Raw genomic sequence first — 20943 nt, 5'->3', positions numbered from 1 at the left:
GAGAGAGAGAGAGAAGGGCAAGAGTTCCTGGGTGGCTCAGTTGGTTAAGCATCCGACTTGGCTCAGGTCATGATCTCATGGTTTATGTGTTTGAGCCCCAGTCAGGCTCTGTGCTGACAACTCAGAGCCTGGAGACTGCTTTGCATTCTGTGTCTCCTTCTCTCTCTGCCACCCCCCCCCCACTCATGATCTGTCTCTCTCTCCAAAATAAATAAACATTAAAAATGTTTCTAAATAAAAAAGAGAAGGAATAAGAAGTAACTAAGTTTTTCCCTCCCTACCAAGATAACAAATCAAAAGCTTTATCACATGCCTGTGGAAATATCAGAAAAGTTGTGCTACTAACAGAGTATTAAAAGATGGAGAGGTAGTGATTTGTATCTCATTCCCATTCCAATTTTATCCAGCGTTAGAGGTGGATGGTCCTTAGAACATGACTGAGGATTATCATAAATATAATCAGGTGGTGACTCTAAAGCAGTTGCTGTCCCAGATGTGGCCTCTTTGCTAAAACAAATCAATAGTCTTTTCCAGATTCCAGTAAACAAAGAACACTAAAATCAGGCTGCTTTCTCTGGCATAGAAACTTCTAGACACACCAGGAGAGGTCACCATGGCAGAGAAGTAGGAGGATTCGAAATTCCCTTGTCTCTCAAGCAAAGCAGTAAAGCAAAAGGACTTTGAACTCCAAGAGTCTGGGTGGCAAAGCAACAGAGACACTTCCAGGGACCTACTGGGACTACCTGATGGGCCATAGGTGCATTGTTGCAAACTGAGAGAGATAAAACAGGCCACATAGGCACAGAGGGGAGGGATCCCCTTCTGTGGAGAGACAAAGGGAAGAGAAAGAGAGGCTGAGGAAGCGTAGGACTGTATCTGGTCAAGAGAAAAACCATGGGGGGAGGAGCCACGATGGCGGAACAGCATGGAAATTTTTTGTGTGTCTCATGACCATGAAATACAGCCAGACCAACACTAAACCATCCTACACACCTAGAAAACTTATTGGAGGATTAACACAAGAATCTGCACAACCTGAACCACAGAATTCAGCAGGTACATGGCACAAAGAGGTGAATTTGGGGAGTGAGAAGCTGTGGAGGGTAGGGAGCTGCTTTTGTGGGCAGAGAGAGGATGGAGACTGGGGGGGGGAGAATACGGGAAAAGCACCCCTCCCCAAAAGAAGCCAGAGAGAAAGTGGAAAATTGGAAACAGCCACAGGGACTAAACTAAAAAGGGAGAAAGGAGAGGGTTTAAATTCCATTAAGACTGTAAACAAGGGGAGCACAAAGGCTGCAACTCTGCAGCTCAATACCTGGCAGTGCTCTGGTGGGAAGGGCGAATCCCCAGGAACAGAGTGGGGGCCGGGAGGCTCTCAGGTCACAAGGGGAAAAGCGGTTCCACTGCTGGAAGGACATTTGGTAGAGACTGTTGAAGCCACTTGGCCCAGCAGACCCCAGAAAATGGCCACATTCACTGGTGTTGGAACAAGATTGTTAAGGAGGAAGCCTGCTGCCAGATGTGTGTTGTGATTTTCCATAATCCCTGAAATGCTGTTGCTACACTATCTCGCAAACTTTTTCTGGGGTGGGCTGGTACCTGGCCGCAGTCTCGGGGCACCGGCAGGAGTGGAGTCTAGCAAGTGCTCCTGGGTGCAGCTGTCATTTGGCCAATACTCATTTGGCCATTGCTTGGTGAGACCCTCCTGCAGAGGGGCAGAAAAGGTCAAAGCTGCAGTCCTTCAGAAGTAAGGGGCTGGGGAAAGCAGCCGCATCTGAGACAAAACTCGGGAGAGAGGTACTGCCTGGGGGCTGGTCACAAAGAGTGAAAAAGCGAGGAGTGGATGAAAGCTGAAGACAGAGGATGGGTGTGCAATTGCTGATCTGGGAGAACAGACTGGGTAGCTGGGTGGCGCCATTTTCACCGCTCCGGCACATGCACATATTCACCTAGGAGAGCCACAACAATCCACCCCAGTAGGCTAGCAGCGCCATCTAGTGGAGAGTGGAGCCGTTACACTGAGCCCCACCCAACTGGGCCAACTTCCCTCTTCTAGAACACAAGTCTCACTACTGGCTTAGTTTATGGACTATAAAGTGCTACATAGTCTGACTTCTAGGGGAAAACGAAGTAATTTCAGTCCTACTTCGATCTGATAGCAGGTCCACCTATTCCATTTTCTTTATTTTCTCTTTTACACTTTTTTCTTTTTCTTGAATACAGAAAGAAAAAATTCATGTTTCTTTTCAATTTTTATTAAAAATATTTTAATTTTTATTACTATACTTTTTACTTTTGTGTAATTTTTTTCAAATTATATTTTACTTCCATCATTTTATTTTGGTCTACTTCAGTGTATTCACCTTTCAAATTTTGAAACAATTTCCTTTTTTTTCTTTTTTTCTTTCTTTTTATATTTTTCTTTTTAATTTCTTTTCTTTTTCTTGAATGCAGAAAGAGAAAAACTTCATTTTTACTTTCAATTTCTATTACAAATATTTTTATTTAATTTTTCTATATTTTTTGTTTTTATGAAAATTGTTTCAAATTCTATTTTACTTCCATCATTTTATTTTAGTCTACTACAGTGTATTCACTTTTTAAAATTTTCAAAAGATTTCCTTTTTTTCTTTATCTTTTTCTCTTTTTCATTTATTTTCTTTATCTTGAGTACAGAACAAGAAAAAAATCATATTTATTTTTAATTTTTATTTAAAATATTTTTCTTTAATTTTTTTCTACTATATTCTTTACTTTTTTGTATATTTTTTTCAAATTCTATTTTACTCCCATCATCTCATTTTATTCTACTACACTGTATTCATTTTCTCAAATTCTCAAAGGATTTCCTTTTTTTCTCTCCCCCCTCCATTTTTTTTCCTCTAATCTGTCAAACCACTTTCAACACCCAGACCAAAACACACCTAGGATCTAGCATCATCTATTCAATTTTGTGTGTGTGTTTGTTTTTTAATTTTTTAATTTTAATATTTTTAACATTTCAATCTTTCTACCTCATTAATACCTTTTCTCCCTTCAAAATGACAAAACGAAGGATTTCACCCCAAAATAAAGAGCACGAAGAAACAACAACCAGGTATTTAACCAACACAGGTACAAGCAAGATGTCAGAACCAGAATTTAGAATCCTGATAATAAGAATACTAGCTGGAGTTGAAAATAGATTAGAATCCCTTTCTTCAGAGATAAAAGAAGTAAACAATAGCCAGAATGAAATTAAAAATGCTATAACTGAGCTGCAATCACAGAAGGGTTCAGCGGTGGCAAGGATGGATGAGGCAGAACAAAGAATCAGTGATATAGAGGACAAACTTATAGAGAAAAATGAAGCAGAAGAAAAGAGGGAGATTAAGGCAAAAGAGCACGATTTAAGAATTAGAGAAATCAGTGACTCATTGAAAAAGAACAACATCAGAATCATAGGGGTCCCAGAAGAGGAAGAGAGAGAAATAGGGGTAGAAGGGTTATGTGAGCAAATCGTAACAGAAAACTTTCCTAACCTGGGGAAAGACACAGACATCAAAATCCAGGAAGCACAGAGAACCCCCATTAGATTCAACAAAAACTGACCATCAACAAGGCATATCATAGTCAAATTCACAAAATACTCAGGCAAGGAGAGAATCATGAAAGCAGCAGGGGAAAAAAAGTCCCTAACCTACAAGGGAAGACAGATCAGGTTTGCAGTAGACCTACCGACAGAAACTTGGCAGGCCAGACAGGAGTGGCAGGATATATTCAGTGTGCTGAATCAGAAAAATATGCAGCCAAGAATTCTTTATCCAGAAAGGCTGTCATTCAAAATAAGAGAGATTAAAAGTTTCACAGACAAACAAAAATTAAAGGAATTTGAGATCACTAAACCAGCCCTGCAAGAAATTTTAAGGGGGACATATATATATATATATATATATATATATATATATATATATCAAAAGCAACAAAGATTAGAAAGGGCCAGAGAACACCACCAGAAACTCCAACTCTACAAGCATCATAATGGCAATAAATTCATATCTTTCAGTACTCACTCTAAATGTCAATGGACTCAATGCTCCGATCAAAAGACGTAGGGTAACAGAATGGATAAGAAAACAAGATCCATCTATATGCTGTTTACAAGAGACCCACTTTAGACTTAAAGACACCTTCAGATTGAAAATAAGGGCATGAAGAACCATCTATCATGCTAGTGGTCAACAAAAGAAAGCCTGAGTAGCCATACTTATATCAGAAAATCTAGACTTTAAAATAAAGAGTGTATCAAGAGATGCAGGGGCACCTGGGTGGCTCAGTCGGTTGAGCGTCTGACTTCAACTCAGGCCATAATCTCACAGCTCATGAGTTCGAGCCTCATGTCAGGCTCTGTGCTGACAGCTTGGAGCCTGGAGCGTGCTTTGGATCCTGTGTTTCCCTCTCACCCTGCCCCTAACCCACTCGCATTCTGTCTCTCTCTCTCTAAAATAAATAAACATTAAAAAAATTTTTTAAAGAGAGATGCAGAAGGGCATTATATCATAATCAAGGGATCTATCCACCAAGAAGACCTAACAATTATAAACATTTATGCACCAAATGTGGAAGTACCCAAATATATATATCAATTAATCACAAACATAAAGAAACTCATCGATAGTAGTACCATAATAGTAGGAGATTTCAACACACCACTCACAGCAATGGACAGATCATCTAATAAAAAAAAATCAACAAGGAAACAATGGCTTTGAGTGACACACTGGACCAGATGGACTTAACAGATATATTCAGAACATTTCATCCTAAAGCAGCAGAATATACATTCTTCTCCAGTGCACATGGAACGTTCTCCATAATAGACCATATACTGGGACACAAATCAGCCATAAGTAAGTACAAAAAGATCGAGATCATACCGTGCATATTTTCAGACCACAACGTTATGAAACTCGAAGTCAACCACAAGAAAAAATTTGGAAAGGTAACAAATACTGGAGACTGAAGAACATCTTATTAAAGAATGAATGGGCTAACCAAGAAGTTAAAGAGGAAATTAAAAAGTATATGGAAGTCAACGAAAATAATAACACCACAACCCAAAACCTCTGGAACACAGCAAAGGCTGTCATAAGAGGAAAGTGCATAGCAATCCAGGCCTTCCTAAAGAAGGAAGAAAGATCTCAGATACACAACCTAACCTTATGTCTTAAGGAGCTGGAAAAAGAACAGCAAATAAAACCCCAAACCAGCAGAAGACAGGAAATAATAATGATTAGAGCAGAAATTAATGCTATCGAAAGCAAAAAAACAGTAGAACAGATCAATGAAACCAGAAGCTGGTTCTTTGAAAGAATTAACAAAATTGATAAACCACTAGCCAGTTTGGTCAAAAATAAAAAGGAAAGGACCTAAATACATAAAATCAAGAATGAAAGAGGAGAGGTCACAACCAACACAGAAGATATAAAAACAATAATAAGAGAATATTATGAGCAATTATATGCCAATAAAATGGGCAATCTTGAGGAAATGGACAAATTCCTAGAAACATATACACTACCAAACTGAAACAGGAAGAAATAGAAAATTTGAACAGACCCATAACCAGTAAGGAAATAGAAATAGTAATCAAAAATCTGCCAAAAAACAAGAGTCCAGGGCCCGATGGCTTTCCAGGGGGAATTCTACCAAACATTTAAGGAAGAATTAACACCTATTCTCTTGAAACTGTTCCAAAAAATAGAAATGGAAGGAAAACCTCCAAACGCTTTCTATGAAGCCAGCATTACCTTGATTCCAAAACCAGACATAGACCCCACTAAAAAGGAGAACTATAGACCAATTTCCCTGATAAACATGGATACAAAAATCCTCAACAAGATACTAGCCAACCGGCTCCATCAATACATTAAGAAAATTATTCACCACGACCAAATGAGATTTATACCTGGGATGCAGGGCTGGTTCAATATCTGCAAAACAATTAACATGATACATCACATCAATCAAAGAAAGGACAAGAACTATATGATCCTCTCAAGAGATGCAGAGAAAGCATTTTACAAAATACAGCATCCTTTCTTGATAAAAACCCTCAAGAAAGTAGGGAGAGAAGGAGCATACCTCGAGATCATAAAAGCCATATATGAACAACCCAACGCTATCATCCTCAATGGGGAAAAACTGACAGCTTTCCCCCTAAGGTCAGGAAAGAGACAGGGATGTCCACTCTTACCACTGTTAATCAACATAGTGTTGGAAGTCTTAGCCTCTGCAATCCCACAACACAAAGAAATAAAAGGCATCCAAATCGGCCAGGAGGAGGTCAAACTTTCACTCTTCGCAGATGACACGATACTGTATACGGAAAACCCAAAAGATTCCACCAAAAAACTGCTAGAATTGATTCATGAATTCAGCAAAGTTGCAGGATATAAAATCAATGCACAGAAATCGGTTGCATTCCTATACACCAACAATGAAGCCACAGAAAGAGAAATCAAGGAATTGATCCCATTTACGGTCGCACCAAAAACCATAAAATACCTAGGAATAAATCTAACCAAAGAGGTGAAAAATCTATACACTGAAAACTACAGAAAGCTTACAAAAGAAATTAAAGAAGACACAAAAAAATGGAAAAAGATTCCATGCTCCTGGATATGAAGAACAAATATTGTTAAAATGTTGATACTATCCAAAGCAATCTACATATTCAATGCAATCCCTATCAAAATAACACCTGCATCCTTCACAGAGCTAGAACAAATAATCCTAAAATTTGTATGGAACCAGAAAAGACCCCGAATAGCCAATGCAATCTTGAAAAAGAAAACCAAAGCAGGAGGCATCACAATCCCTGAATTCAAGATGTATTACAAACTGTAGTCACCAAGACAGTGTGATACTGGCACAAGAACAGACACTCAGATCAATGGAACAGAATAGAGAACCCAGAAACGGACCCACAAACGTATGGCCAACTAATCTTTGTCAAAGCAGGAAAGACTATCCAATGGAATAAAGACAGTCTCTTCAACAAGTGGTGCTGGGAAAAGTGGACAGCGACATGCAGGAAAATGAACCTGGACCACTTTCTTACCCCATACGCAAAAATAAACTCAAAATTAAAGAAGACCTAAATGTAAAACAAGAAGCCATCAAAATCCTCGAAGACAAAGCAGACAAAACCCTCTTTGAACTTGGATGCAGCAACTTCTTACTCAACACGTCTCCAGAGGCAAGGGAAACAAAAGCAAAAATGAACTACTGGGACCTCATCAAAATAAAAAGCTCCTGCACAGCGAAGGAAACAATCAGCAAAACTAAAAGGTAACTGACAGAATGGGAGAAGATACTTGCAGACGACATATCAGATAAAGGGTTAATATCCAAAATCTATAAATAACTTATCAAACTCAACATCCAAAAAAAAAAAAAACCAAATAATCCAGTGATGAAATGGGCAACAGTCATGAATAGACACTTCTCTAAAGAAGACATCCAGATGGCCAACCGACACATGAAAAAATGCTCAACGTCACTCATCATCAGGGAAATACAAATCAAAACCACAATGAGATACCACCTTACACCTGTCAGAATGGCTAACATTAACAACTCAGGCAACAACAGATGTTGGCGAGGATTCAGAGAAAGAGGATCTCTTTTGCATTGTTGGTGGGAATGCAAGCTAGTGCAGCCACTCTGAAAAACAGTATGGAGGTTCCTCAAAAAACTAAAAATAGAACTATCCTACTACCCAACAATTGCACTACTAGGCATTTATACACGGGATACAGGTGTGCTGTTTTGAAGGGACACATGCACCCCCATGTTTATTTTTTTTTTCAATATATGAAATTTATTGTCAAACTGGTTTCCATACAACACCCAGTGCTCATCCCAAAAGGTGCCCTCCTCAATACCCATCACCCACCCTCCCCTCCCTCCCACCCCCATCAACCCTCAGTTTGTTCTCAGTTTTTAAGAGTCTCTTATGCTTTGGCTCTCTCCCACTCTAACCTCTTTTTTTTTCCTTCCCCTCCCCCATGGGTTTCTGCTAAGTTTCTCAGAATCCACATAAGAGTGAAAACATATGGTATCTGTCTTTCTCTGTATGGCTTATTTCACTTAGCATAACATTCCAGTTCCATCCATGTTGCTACAAAGGGCCATATTTCATTCTTTCTCATTGCCACGTAGTACTCCATTGTGTATATAAACCACAATTTCTTTATCCATTCATCAGTTGATGGACATTTAGACTCTTTCCATAATTTGGCTATTGTTGAGAGTGCTGCTATAAACATTGGGGTAAAGTGCCCCTATGCATCAGTACTCCTGTATCCCTTGGGTAAATTACTAGCAGTGCTATTGCTGGGTCATAAGGTGGGTCTATTTTTAATTTTCTGAGGAACCTCCACACTGTTTTCCAGAGTGGCTGCACCAATTTGCATTCCCACCAACAGTGCAAGAGGGTTCCCATTTCTCCACATCCTCGCCAGCATCTATAGTCTCCTGATGTGTTCATTTTGGCCACTCTGACTGGCGTGAGGTGATATCTGAGTGTGGTTTTGATTTGTATTTCCCTGATGAGGAGCGACGTTGAGCATCTTTTCATGTGCCAGTTGGCCATCTGGATGCCTTCTTTAGAGAAGTGTCTATTCATGTTTTCTGCCCATTTCTTCACTGGATTATTTGTTTTTCGGGTGTGGAGTTTGGTGAGCTCTTTATAGATTTTGGATACTAGCCCTTTGTCTGATATGTCATTAGCAAATATCTTTTCCCATTCCGTTGGTTGCCTTTTAGTTTTGTTGGTTGTTTCTTCGCTGTGCAGAAGCTTTTTATCTTCATAAGGTCCCAGTAGTTCATTTTTGCTTTTAATTCCCTTGCCTTTGGGGATGTGTCAAGTAAGAGATTGCGACGGCTGAGGTCAGAGAGGTCTTTTCCTGCTTTCTCCTCTAGGGTTTTGATGGTTTCCTGTCTCACATTCAGGTCCTTTATCTGTTTTGAGTTTATTTTTGTGAATGGTGTGAGAAAGTGGTCTAGTTTCAATCTTCTGCATGTTGCTGTCCAGTTCTCCCAGCACCATTTGTTAAAGAGACTGTCTTTTTTCCATTGGATGTTCTTTCCTGTTTTGTCAAAGATTAGTTGGCCATATGTTTGTGGGTCTAGTTCTGGGGTTTCTATTCTATTCCATTGGTCTATGTGTCTGTTTGTGTGCCAATACCATGCTGTCTTGATGATTACAGCTTTGTAGTAGAGGCTAAAGTCTGGGATTGTGATGCCTCCTGCTTTGGTCTTCTTCTTCAAAATTACTTTGGCTATTCAGGGCCTTTTGTGAGCACCCCCATGTTTATAGCAGCACTATCAATAATAGCCAAAGTATGGAAAGAGCCCAAATGTCTATCAATGGATGAATGGATAAAAGAGATGTGGTATATATTTACAATGGAGTCTTACTCGGCAATCAAAAAGAATGAAATCTTGCCATTTGCAACTATGTGGATGGAACTGGAGGGTATTATGTTAAGTGAAATTGGTCAGTCAGAGAAAGACAAAAATCATATGACTTCACTCATATGAGGATTTTAAGAGACAAAACAGATGAACATAAGGGAAGGGAAACAAAAAAAATATAAAACCAGGGAGGGGGACAAAACAGAAGAAACTCATAAATATGGAGAACAAACTGAGGGTTATTGGAGGGGTTGTGGGAGGGGGGATGGGCTAAATGGTTAAGTAAGGGGCACTAAGGAATCTACTCCTGAAAGCATTGTTGCACTATATGCTAACTAACTTGGATGTAAATTTTAAAGAATAAAAAATAAAATTAAAAAAAAGAGAGAGAGAAACCAGGGACCGTGACAGAACAGGATCCATTTTCTAACTGTGGGACTTTCTCTGGACTGCGGATGGCTGCCCATTTTGTGAACCTGGGGAGGAGGGGATCCAGTCCCTGGCTTGGTAACTAGTTCAGAGGTGGGAGAAGGCAATCACCTCCCTGGAGTGCTGTGGGAAGAAGGTATAGATCCACTCAAAGAGTAGTACATCCCTAAAACCAGGGTGGATGGAGTGGGAACCTTAAAGACATCATGGTTTAATCCCTGATGCCGAGTGCCAGGGAGGCGCGGGAGTCAGTAAAGTGGGACAAATCGCGTGTGGAACTATGTGAGCCGGTGGGATGGCTCTTCCCCAGAAGCAGGGCACACAGAGCAGGACTCTTTAAGACATAGGGGTTTATTTATTTTTATTTTTTTATTTTTTTAAATATAATTTGTTGTCAAATTGGCTTCCATACAACACCTAATGTTCATCCCAACAAGTGCCCTCCTCAATGTCCATCAGCCACTTTCCCCTATCCCCCATCCCCCATAAAGCTTCAGTTTTTCTTGGTATCCAGGAGTCTCTTATGGTTTGCCTCTCTCCCTCTCCATAACTTTTTTCCCCCTTTCCCTCCCCAATGGTCTGTTAAGTTTCTCAAGATCCACATATGACTGAAAACATATGGTATCTGTCTCTCTCTGACTGACTTATTTCACTTAGCATAATACCCTGCAGTTCCATCCACATTGCTGCAAATGGCCAGATTTCATTCTTTCCCATTGCCAAGTAGTATTCCATTGTATATATAAACCACATCTTCTTTTTTTTTTAACGTTTATTTATTTTTGAGACAGAGAGAGACAGAGCATGAACAGGGGAGGGTCAGAGAGAGAGAGGGAGACACAGAATCAGAAGCAGGCTCCAGGCTCTGAGCCATTAGCCCAGAGCCCGACGCGGGGCTCGAACTCACGGACCATGAGATTGTGACCTGAGCTGAAGTCGGACGCTTAACCTACTGAGCCACCCAGGTGCCCCTATAAACCACATCTTCTTTATCCATTCGTCAGTTGATGGACATTCAAGCTCTTTCTGTAATTTGGCTATTGTTGAGAGTGCTGCTATAAACATTGGGGAATATGTGCCCCTATGCATCAGCACTCCTGTATCCTGTATTGGGCAAATTCCTAGCAGTGCTTGTTGGGTCATAGAGTATTTCTATTTTTACTTTTTGAGGAACCTCCACACTGTTTTCCAGAGTGGCTGCATCAGTTTGCATTCCCACCAACAGTGCAAGTGGGTTCCCATTTCTCCACATCCTTGCCAGCATCTAGTCTCCTGACTTGTTCATTTTATCCACTCTGACTGGCATGAAGTGGTATCTCAGTGTGGTTTTGATTTGTATTTCCCTGATGAGGAGTGACATTGCACATCATTTCATGTGTCTGTTGACCATCTGGATGTGTTCTTTGGGAAAGTGTCTATTCATGTCTTCTGACTATTTCTTCAATGGATTATTTGTCTTTTGGGTGTGGAATTCGGTGAGTTCTTAAAGGTTTCGGATATTAGCCCTTTATCCGATATATCATTTGCAATAAAACATAGGGGTATAAATCCCAGCCAAGTGCCAGGGAGGCACTGGAGTCTGTGGAGCGTGACAAACTGACTCATTTGCACTGGCAGCACAGTGAAGACGGCTTGAAAAGAGTGGTTTCAGATACCCAGTATGTAAAGGAGAGACTGGGGTGTCGCAATTTTTTCCCCATCACAACCAAGGTGGGGCCTCAGGGAATGGAGTGCGGGGCCACAGTGGAGACAGGACCTGCCTACATCAAATCATACCCCTCCGTGCCTGATAAATGCATATCTACTGGAGCAGGATTGATGCTGATGCACCAGTCTCTCCTCCAGACCAGCACTGTTGTGTTGCCTGATTTAATTCTCAGACAATTTTTATTACATAGATATAGTCTTCCTTCCTTTTTTCCTTGTTATTTCTTCCTTCCTTTAGTCTGGTTACTCTGGTTGTTGGTTTGTTTGGGCAGACATACTTAATCTATTCTCTTGATACATGTTCTACACCTCCTCTTTAGTTTCCTTTCTCTCTCCCTCTGGATTAAGCCATATAGTTTCTCTGTCTGGTAAATTTCCCTTTCTTTTCTTTTTCCCTGCCTCCTTCTTTATTTTCCTTTCTCTCCTTCTGGATTAAGCCATATAGTTTCTCTGTCTGGTCAATTCTCATTTTCTTCTCTTTTACCCAGCCCTTTGTATGGGATAAGGCCTCTTCCATCAGCACTACCTCCACCCTGTTGTTTACTTGTAGCTGGTGTTTCTATTTTTTTGGTTTTGGTCTTTTTTCCCATTTGTTTGTGGGTTTGCTTGTTTTGGTTTTCTATTTGTTTGGGTTTTTTTTTGTTTGCTTGTTTGTTTTACCTTCCAGTGCTACTTCAACAAAGAAATCAAAGCATACCTGGTGGAAGGTCCAAAACATAAATATGAGTAGGGAGATAAAGTAACCAAAGTCACAAAAACAGAGAGCAAGTAACACTCTCCAAAAGAACACCTCCTGAAGAACTAGGCCCTGGACAGTGTATGACCCCTCTTTAATACAGTAGTGCTCACAGGTGCAGGGCACATAACAAGCTTTTAAAACACATAAGGAATAGAAAAGTAGCCAGAATGACAAAACTGAAGAGTTCTCCTCAAAAGAAATTCCAAGAAGAAATTACAGCTAAAGAATTGATTAAAACAGATATAAACAATATAACTGAACAAGAATTTAGAATATAGTTATAAGATTAACCGCTGGGCTTGAAAAAAAAATTGAAGACAGCAGAGAATCTATTATTGCAGAGATCAAGGAACTAAAAAATAGTCATGATGCATTTTAAAATGCTGTAAATGAGGTGCAAAATAAACTAGAGGCAGTGACAGCGAAGATTGAAAAGGCAGAGGGGAAATTATGTGAAATTGAATGTAAAATTATGGAAAAGATGAAGCTGAGAAAAATACTTTAAAAAAACTGGACCAGGAGGGAAGAATTAGAGAACTAAGTGATTTAATCAAATGGAACAATATCCATATTATAGGAGTTCCAGAAGAAGAAGAGAGAGAAAGGGATGGAAGGTGTACTTGAACAAATCATAGCTGAGAATTTCCCCAATCTGGGGAAGGAAAAGACATTGAAATCCAGGAGGCACATAAATCCCTTCAGATGTAACTTGAATCGCTCTCCTGCATGATATATCATAGTGAAACTGGCAAAATACAAAGATAGAGAATTCTGAAAGCAGCTAGGGATAAACAGGCCTTAACCTAGAAGGGTAGACACATAAGGTCAGTAGCAGACACATATACTGAAACTCAGAAGGCCAGAAAGGAGTGGCAGGAAATTTTCAATGAGCTTAATAGGAAAAATATGCAGCCAAGAATCCTTTATCCAGCAAGCCTGTCATTCAGAATAGAAGGAGAGATAAAGATTTTCCCAAACAAACGAAAACTGAAGGAATTCATCACCACTAAACCAGCCCTACAAGACATCCTAAGGGGGACTCTGTGAGTGGGATGTTGCACAAAGGATCAGAGACATCACTGCAATCATGAAATCTGCAGATAACACAATGACTCTAAATCCATATCTTTCAATAATAACACTGAGTGTAAATGGACTAAATGCTCCAACCATAAGACATAGGGTATCAGAATGGATAAAAAAAACAAGACCCATCTTTTGCTGTTTACAAGAGACTCATTTTAGACCTGAGGATTTGAAAGTGAGGGAATGGAGAACCATCTATCATACCACTGGAAGTCAAAAGAAACCTGGAGTAGTCATACTTCTATCAGACAAAATAGATTTTAAACTAAAGGCTTTAACAAGAGATGAAGAAAGGCATTATACCATAATTGCTGGGTCTATCCATGAAGAGCTAACAATTGTAAATATTTATGCACCCATTCGATAGAACCCAAATATATAAAACAATTAATCACAAACCTAAGCAATCTTATTGGTAAGAATGTGGTAATTGCAGGGGATTTTAATACCCCATTTACAACAATGGACAGATCATCTAGATAGAAAATCAATAAGGAAACAATATCCTTGAATGATACAACTGACCAGATGGACTTGACAGATATATTTGGAACTTTTCATCCTAAAGCAGCAGAGTACACATTCTTCTCGAGTGCACATAGAACATTCTCCAAGATAGATCACATACTGGGTCACAAAACAGCCCTCAATAAATATAAAAGAATTGAGATCATACCATGCACACTTTCAGATCACAATGCTATGAAACTTGAAACCAACCACAGGAAAAAGTCTGGAAAACCTCCAAAAGCATGGAGGTTAAAGAACATCCTACTAAAGAATGAATGAGTCAACCAGGCAATTAGAGAAGAAGTTTAAAAAATATATGGAAACAAATGAAAATGAAAACACAATAGTCCAAACCCTTTGGGATGCAGCAAAGGCTACATTCCTAAGAGGAAAATACACTGTGATACAGGCCTATCTCAGGAGACAAGAAAAATCCCCAATACAAAATTTAACAGCACCCCTAAAGGAAATCTATTTCTGCTTCTAAGCAGAACAGCAAAGAAACCCCAAATCCAGTAGAAGAATAAAAATAATAAAGATCAGAGCAGAAATAAACAATATCAAATAAAAAAAAAACAGTACAACAGATCAATGAAACTAAGAGTTGGTTTTTTGAAAAAAATAAACAAAATTGATAAACCCCTAGCCAGACTTCTCAAGAAGGAAAGAGAGAGGACCCAAGTAGATAAAATCACGAATGAAAATGGATTTCTCACAACAAATCCCTTCAGAAATACAAGCAATTATCAGAGACTACTATGAAAAATTATAGTCCAACAAACTGGACAACCTGGAAGAAACGGACAAATTCCTAGACACCCACACACTACCAAAACTCAAATGGGAAGAAACAGAAAATTTGAATAGAAGCATAACTAGTGAGGAACTTGAATCAGTTATTAAAAATCTCCCAAGGGGCGCCTGGGTGGCGCAGTCAGTTAAGCATCCGACTTCAGCCAGGTTACGATCTCGCGGTCCGTGAGTTCGAGCCCCGCGTCAGGCTCTGGGCTGATGGCTCAGAGCCTGGAGCCTGTTTCCGATTCTGTGTCTCCCTCTCTCTCTGCCCCTCCCCCATTCATGCTCTGTCTCTCTCTGTCCCAAAAATAAATAAACGTTGAAAAAAAAATTAAAAAAAAATCTCCCAAGAGGTAAGAGTCCTGGACCAGTTGGCTTCAGAGGGGAATTCTACCAGACATTCAGAGCGGATTTAATACCTATCCTTCTCAAGCTGTTCCAAAAAATACAAACGGAAGGAAAACTTCCAGACTCATTGTATGAAACCAGCATAACCTTGATTCCCAAACAAGACAGATACCCAACAAAAAAGGAAAATTACAGGCCAATATCCCTGATGAACCTGGATGTAAAAATTCTCAACAAGATACTAGTGAACTGAATTCAACAGCATACAAAAAGAATTATTCACCATGATCAAGTGGGATTCATTCCTGGGATGCAGGGCTGGTTAATATTTGCAAATCAATCAGTGTAATACATCACATTAATAAAAGAAAGGATAAGAACCATATGAAGCTGTCAATCGATGCAGAAAAAGCATTTGACAAAATTCAGCATCCTTTCTTAATAAAAACCCTCAAGAAAGTCAGGGTAGAAGGAACATACTTAAACATCATAAAAGCCATTTATGAAAAACCCACGCTATCATCCTCAATGAGGAAAAACTGAGAGCTTTCCCCCTGAGAGCAGGAACACGACAGGGATGTCCACTCTCACCTCTGGTGTTTAACATACTGTGGGAAGGACTAGCATCAGCAATCAGACTACAAAGTGAAATAAAAGGCACCAAAATTGGCAAAGAAGAAGTCAAACTTTCACTTGTCACAGATGACATGATACTCTACACGGAAAACCCAACAGACTCCACCAATAGACTGCTAGAACTGATACATGAATTCAGCAAAATTTAGGGTACAAAATCAATGTATAGAAACAGGTTGCATTTTTATACACCAATAATGAAACAATAGAAAGAGAAATCAAGAAATTGATCCCATTTACAGTTGCATCAAGAATCTTAAAACACCTAGGAATAAACCTAACCAAAGATGTAAAAGACCTGTATGCTGAAAACTCTAGAAAGCTTATGAAGAAAATTGAAGAGGACACAAAGAAATGGAAAAACATTCCGTGCTCATGGATTGGAAGAATAAATATTGTTAAAATGTCAATACTACCCAAAGCTATCTACACATTCAATGCAATCCCAATCAAAATTGTACCAGAGTTCTTATCAAAGGTAGAATAAACAATTCTAAGATTTGTATGGAGCCACAAAAGACCCCAAAAAGCCAAAGTAATACTGAAGAAGAAAACCAAAGCAGGAGGCATCACAATCCCAGACTTTAGCCTCTACTACAAAGCTGTAATCATCAAGGCAGTATTGTATTGACACAAAAACAGACACATAGACCAATGAAATAGGATAGAGACCCCAGAATTGCACCCACAAATGGCCAACTAATCTTTGACAAAGCAGGAAAGTGTATCCAATGGAAGAAAGATATTCTCTTTAGCAAATGGTGCTGGAGAACTGGACAGCAACATGCATAAGAATGAAACTAGACCACTTGCTTACACAATACACAAAAATAAACTTAAAACACAAAAATAAACTCACATTTAGGATGAAAGACCAGAATGTGAGACAGGAAACCATGAAAACCCTAGAGGAGAAAGCAGGCAACAGTCTCTTTGACCTCAGCCGCAGTGATTTCTTGCTCGACACATCTTCAAATGCAAGGGAATTAAAAGAAAAAATGAAATATTGGGACCTCATCAAGATAAAAGCTTCTGCATTGCAAAGGAAACAATTAACAAAACCAAAAGGCATCCGATGGAATTGGAAAAGATATTTGCAAATGACTTATCGGATAAAGAGTTAGTATCAAAAATCTTTAAAGAACATACCAAACTCAACACCTGAAAAACAAATAATCCAGTTAAGAAATGGGCAGAAGATATGAATAGACACTTTTCCGAAGAAGACATCCAGACGGCCAACAGACACATGAAATGATGCTCGACATCACTCATCATCAGGGAAATACAACGCAAAAGCACACTGAGATATCACCTCATGCTGGTCGGAGTGGCTAAAATTAACAACTCAGGAAACAGCTGATGTTGGTGAGGATGTGGAGAAATGGGAACCCTCTTGCACTGTTGGTGGGAATGCAAACTGATGCAGCCACTCAGGAAAACAGTGTGGAGGTTCCTCAAAAAATTAAAAATAGAACTACCCTACAACCCAGTAATAGCACTACTAGGAATTTATCCAAAGGATACAGGAGTGCTGATTCATAGGGGCACATGTACCCCAATGTTTATAGCAGCACTTTCAACAATAGCCGAATTATGGAAAGAGCCTAAATGCCCATCAACTGATGAATGGATAATGAAGATGTGGTTTATATATACAATGGAATACTAGTTGGCAATTAGAAAGAATGAAATCATGTCATTTGCAGCAACATGCATGGAACTGAATGGTATTATGTTGAGTGAAATAAGTCAGTCATAGAAGGACAGATATTATGTTTTCACTCATATGTGAGTCTTGTGAGACTTAACAGAAGACCATGAGGGGAGGGACGGGGAAAAAAGTAGTTACAAACGGAGAGGGAGGGAGGCAAACCATAAGAGACTCTTTAACATAGAGAACAAACTGAAGGTGGATGGGGGTGGGGGAGAGGGGAATATGGGTGATGAGCATTGAGAAGGGCACTTGTTGGGATGAGCACTGGGTGTTGTATGTAAGCGATGAACCATGGGAATCTGTCCCAAAAACCAAGAGCACACTTTACACACTGTATGCTAGCCAATTTGACAACACATTTTATTTAATAAAAAAGAAAATTCTATGCAAATACTCTCTTTTCCAGAGATATATGATGTCTTAAGCTCAGCACCAGTTTAGTCTTTGGAGATTTTAACTACACTACCATCCAATAGAAATTATGCTAGTCCATTGTTGATGCCATCATGCTGACAGAATCCAGAGAGGAAGAAGGAACAACTACCCTTGATACCTTGGAAAAACTCATGAAGTTCTAGAGGCTTGGAGTTAAATCCCTTGAAATTACAAGGTCATGCTACCTTTGTGAAATTGCTAAGGGGCCTGTCGTTTTAGATATGTCAAGTAATTCCCTCCAATTTGGAGGACAATTACCTTCAATTTTCATCGTCTACCAGTAATGAGGCACAACGCTTGCTAGGCCAGTTTGGATTTTGAAGATAAAATTTTCCATATTTTGGTACCCTGATCTAACCCATTTTGTAGGTTACAAGGAAAACAGCCAATACTGACTGGGTCCCAGAACAAATAAAGGCTCTCTGATTGTCTTACACTGTAATTCAAGCAGCTCTGCTACCAAGCCCTTATGACCCAAGAAATCGAATGGTGCTTGAAGTGTCTATAACAGATCATAGTTCCATATGGAGTCTGCAGTAATCCCTGATAAGAGAATCATATAAGTAGACCCTCAGATTAGAGCAAATCGATGTCTCCATGAACAAGTAGCTATTGTCTTTTTGAAAAAATACTACCAGCTTTCTAATGGCCCTGGTAGAGACTGACAATGGGAAAACAGATGATTGTGTGACTTCATCTCCCCAGCATACACTGGGTAGTGACTAATCCACGAAACCATTAAGTCTAGAATAGCCAGGAGGACTCTGTCACCAAAAACAAATTTATATGCAAAACTGGAATTTTATTCCTCTCTCGGCTGCTACCTGTTCCTCAACTCACATGTGTAAGTTCATTGGGAGTTTCTCATGATCTGGTGAATGAGGAGAAAGACTCTCTAGTCTCGCTTAATGATGGGCTCTACAGGATGTACTGGAACCACATGGAAATGGATTGATGTAATAATACAGTACTAATTAGATACAGACCTAAGTAGAGTGGAGAAAAGAAAATCCGGAGTGAGAACTTTGATATATGCATCACACTTCCCACCCATTTTCCTGAAAAATACAGAGGGCTGAAGTCCGGATTTTCACTGATGTATAGGGAGATGGTTAATGATTTGGAGATAGAATAAGACTGGCAGAATGTTGAAACGATTATGAGGAGGAGGTATGTGGGTGGAACTTCCAAATGGGCCCATAATTTGAGAATATTTGTGACCCATGTGAATGTTCACAAAAGGGCAACTATGTGAAAAAGGATCTTCATGATTAGATGAATTATAGGAGACCCTCTGTGCAAGCTATTCAGCCTTTTTCCTAGGAACTGATCAACGCTGCAGTGAACAATTGTGCAGATCTCCTTTGACACATGTCAAGAGATTCTCTAGGACAGTGTTTAATATTGTTGAAGGTTCTATACTACCCAAAGCAATTTACACATTTAATGCAATCTCTATCAAAATACAATCATCATTTTTTTTTCACAGAACTAGAGCAAACAATCCTAAAATTTCTATGGAGCCACAAATGACCCCAAGTGCCAAAGCAATCTTAAAGACAAAAGCAAAGCTGGATGTATCACAGTTTCAGACTTCAAGTTATGTTACAAAGCTGCATTAATCAAAACAGTATGGTGCTGGCACAAAAATAGACATATAGATGACAGGAACAGAATAGAAACCAGAAATAAACCCACACGTATATGGTCCATTAATCTTTGACAAAACAGGAAAGAATATCCAATGGGAAAACATACAGGATGTTCAACAAATGGTGTTAGGAAAAGTGGACAGCAACATGCAAAAGAATGAAACTGGACCACTTTCTTTCACCATGCACAAACATAAATTCAAAATGAATTAAGGATCCAAATGTGAGATCTGAAACCATAAAAATACTAGAAGAGAGCACAGACAGTAATTTCTGTGAAGCCAGCCATAGCAACATATTTCTAGATATGTCTCCTGAGGCAAGGGATTTGAAGCTAGAACAAACTATTGGGATTACATTGAAATAAAAAACTATGGCAAAGATTTTGACAGAGACCCCAGAAAGAAATACAATTTGTATCGTGCCTTGGAAATCACAAGGAGGCATACACACACTTATTACACATAAAAGCACTCATGTATTTATTTATACATGAAATACAATTTTGGTAAAACATACTAATACTTACCAAATGCAATGCAATCAGATATTTTCTATTCTGCTTCCTTCTAGTTAATTTAGCGATAGTCACAACCCACTACGTTAATTTCACAATACATTCACTAATGTGTTGTAGCCAGAAACTTGAAAAAAACATTGCTCTATGATATACACCTAAAAGTAGAGTTTGCTGGATCATAGCTCATGGACGTCTTTGACTTTACTCGGTTAATTTAAATACCTATAATTGTATAACATATATTATATATAATATTATTATATATATGTCACATATATTAGATACATAATATATATGTTCCTGACATGAACAAGAGTTCAAAGTGGTTAAGAAAGTAAAAGAAAGCCAGTAATGCCAAGGTTGAGACGAAGCTAGAGAGGTAGGCAAGGTTCACATCACTTAAGGTCTTGTAGGCCCTGTGAGGAGTTTGGACTTAACTCTAACTTAAGTAGGAAACCGTTAGAGAATATTAAGCAAAGGGACTGACTTGATCAGATACGTTTCTTTAAAAAACGTTACTATTGCTGGTTTTGGAAAATGTATTGAAGATGGGCCAGAGGAGATGTGGTAAGAATCATTTTCAGTAGTCCAGGCAAAAGGTGCTGGTAAGTTGGACTGGAGTGATAGCAGCAGATATGGGAAGATGGGAGAGATATTTAAGAGATAGAATTGACAACATTTGGTGATAGAATGTTGGGGTGTGTGGGTGCAGAAGATTCAAAGGGAACCCACGTGTTTCTGACTTAGACAGCTGAGTGAATGGTGTAAATAGTTACTAAGGTGAAAGAGACTGAAAGAGAATCAGGTTTAGTGGAGAGGATCATGAGCTCACTTATGCTCATTTTGAGGTGTGTACATCACAGTTAGTAATTCTTCTGGCTCCTGATACCAATGCAGATGCCAACAG

The sequence above is a fragment of the Acinonyx jubatus genome, chromosome X (assembly GCF_027475565.1).
Source record: "Acinonyx jubatus isolate Ajub_Pintada_27869175 chromosome X, VMU_Ajub_asm_v1.0, whole genome shotgun sequence".
NCBI classification, from domain to species: domain Eukaryota; kingdom Metazoa; phylum Chordata; class Mammalia; order Carnivora; family Felidae; genus Acinonyx; species Acinonyx jubatus.
Note: the sequence above shows the minus strand (reverse complement) of the source record.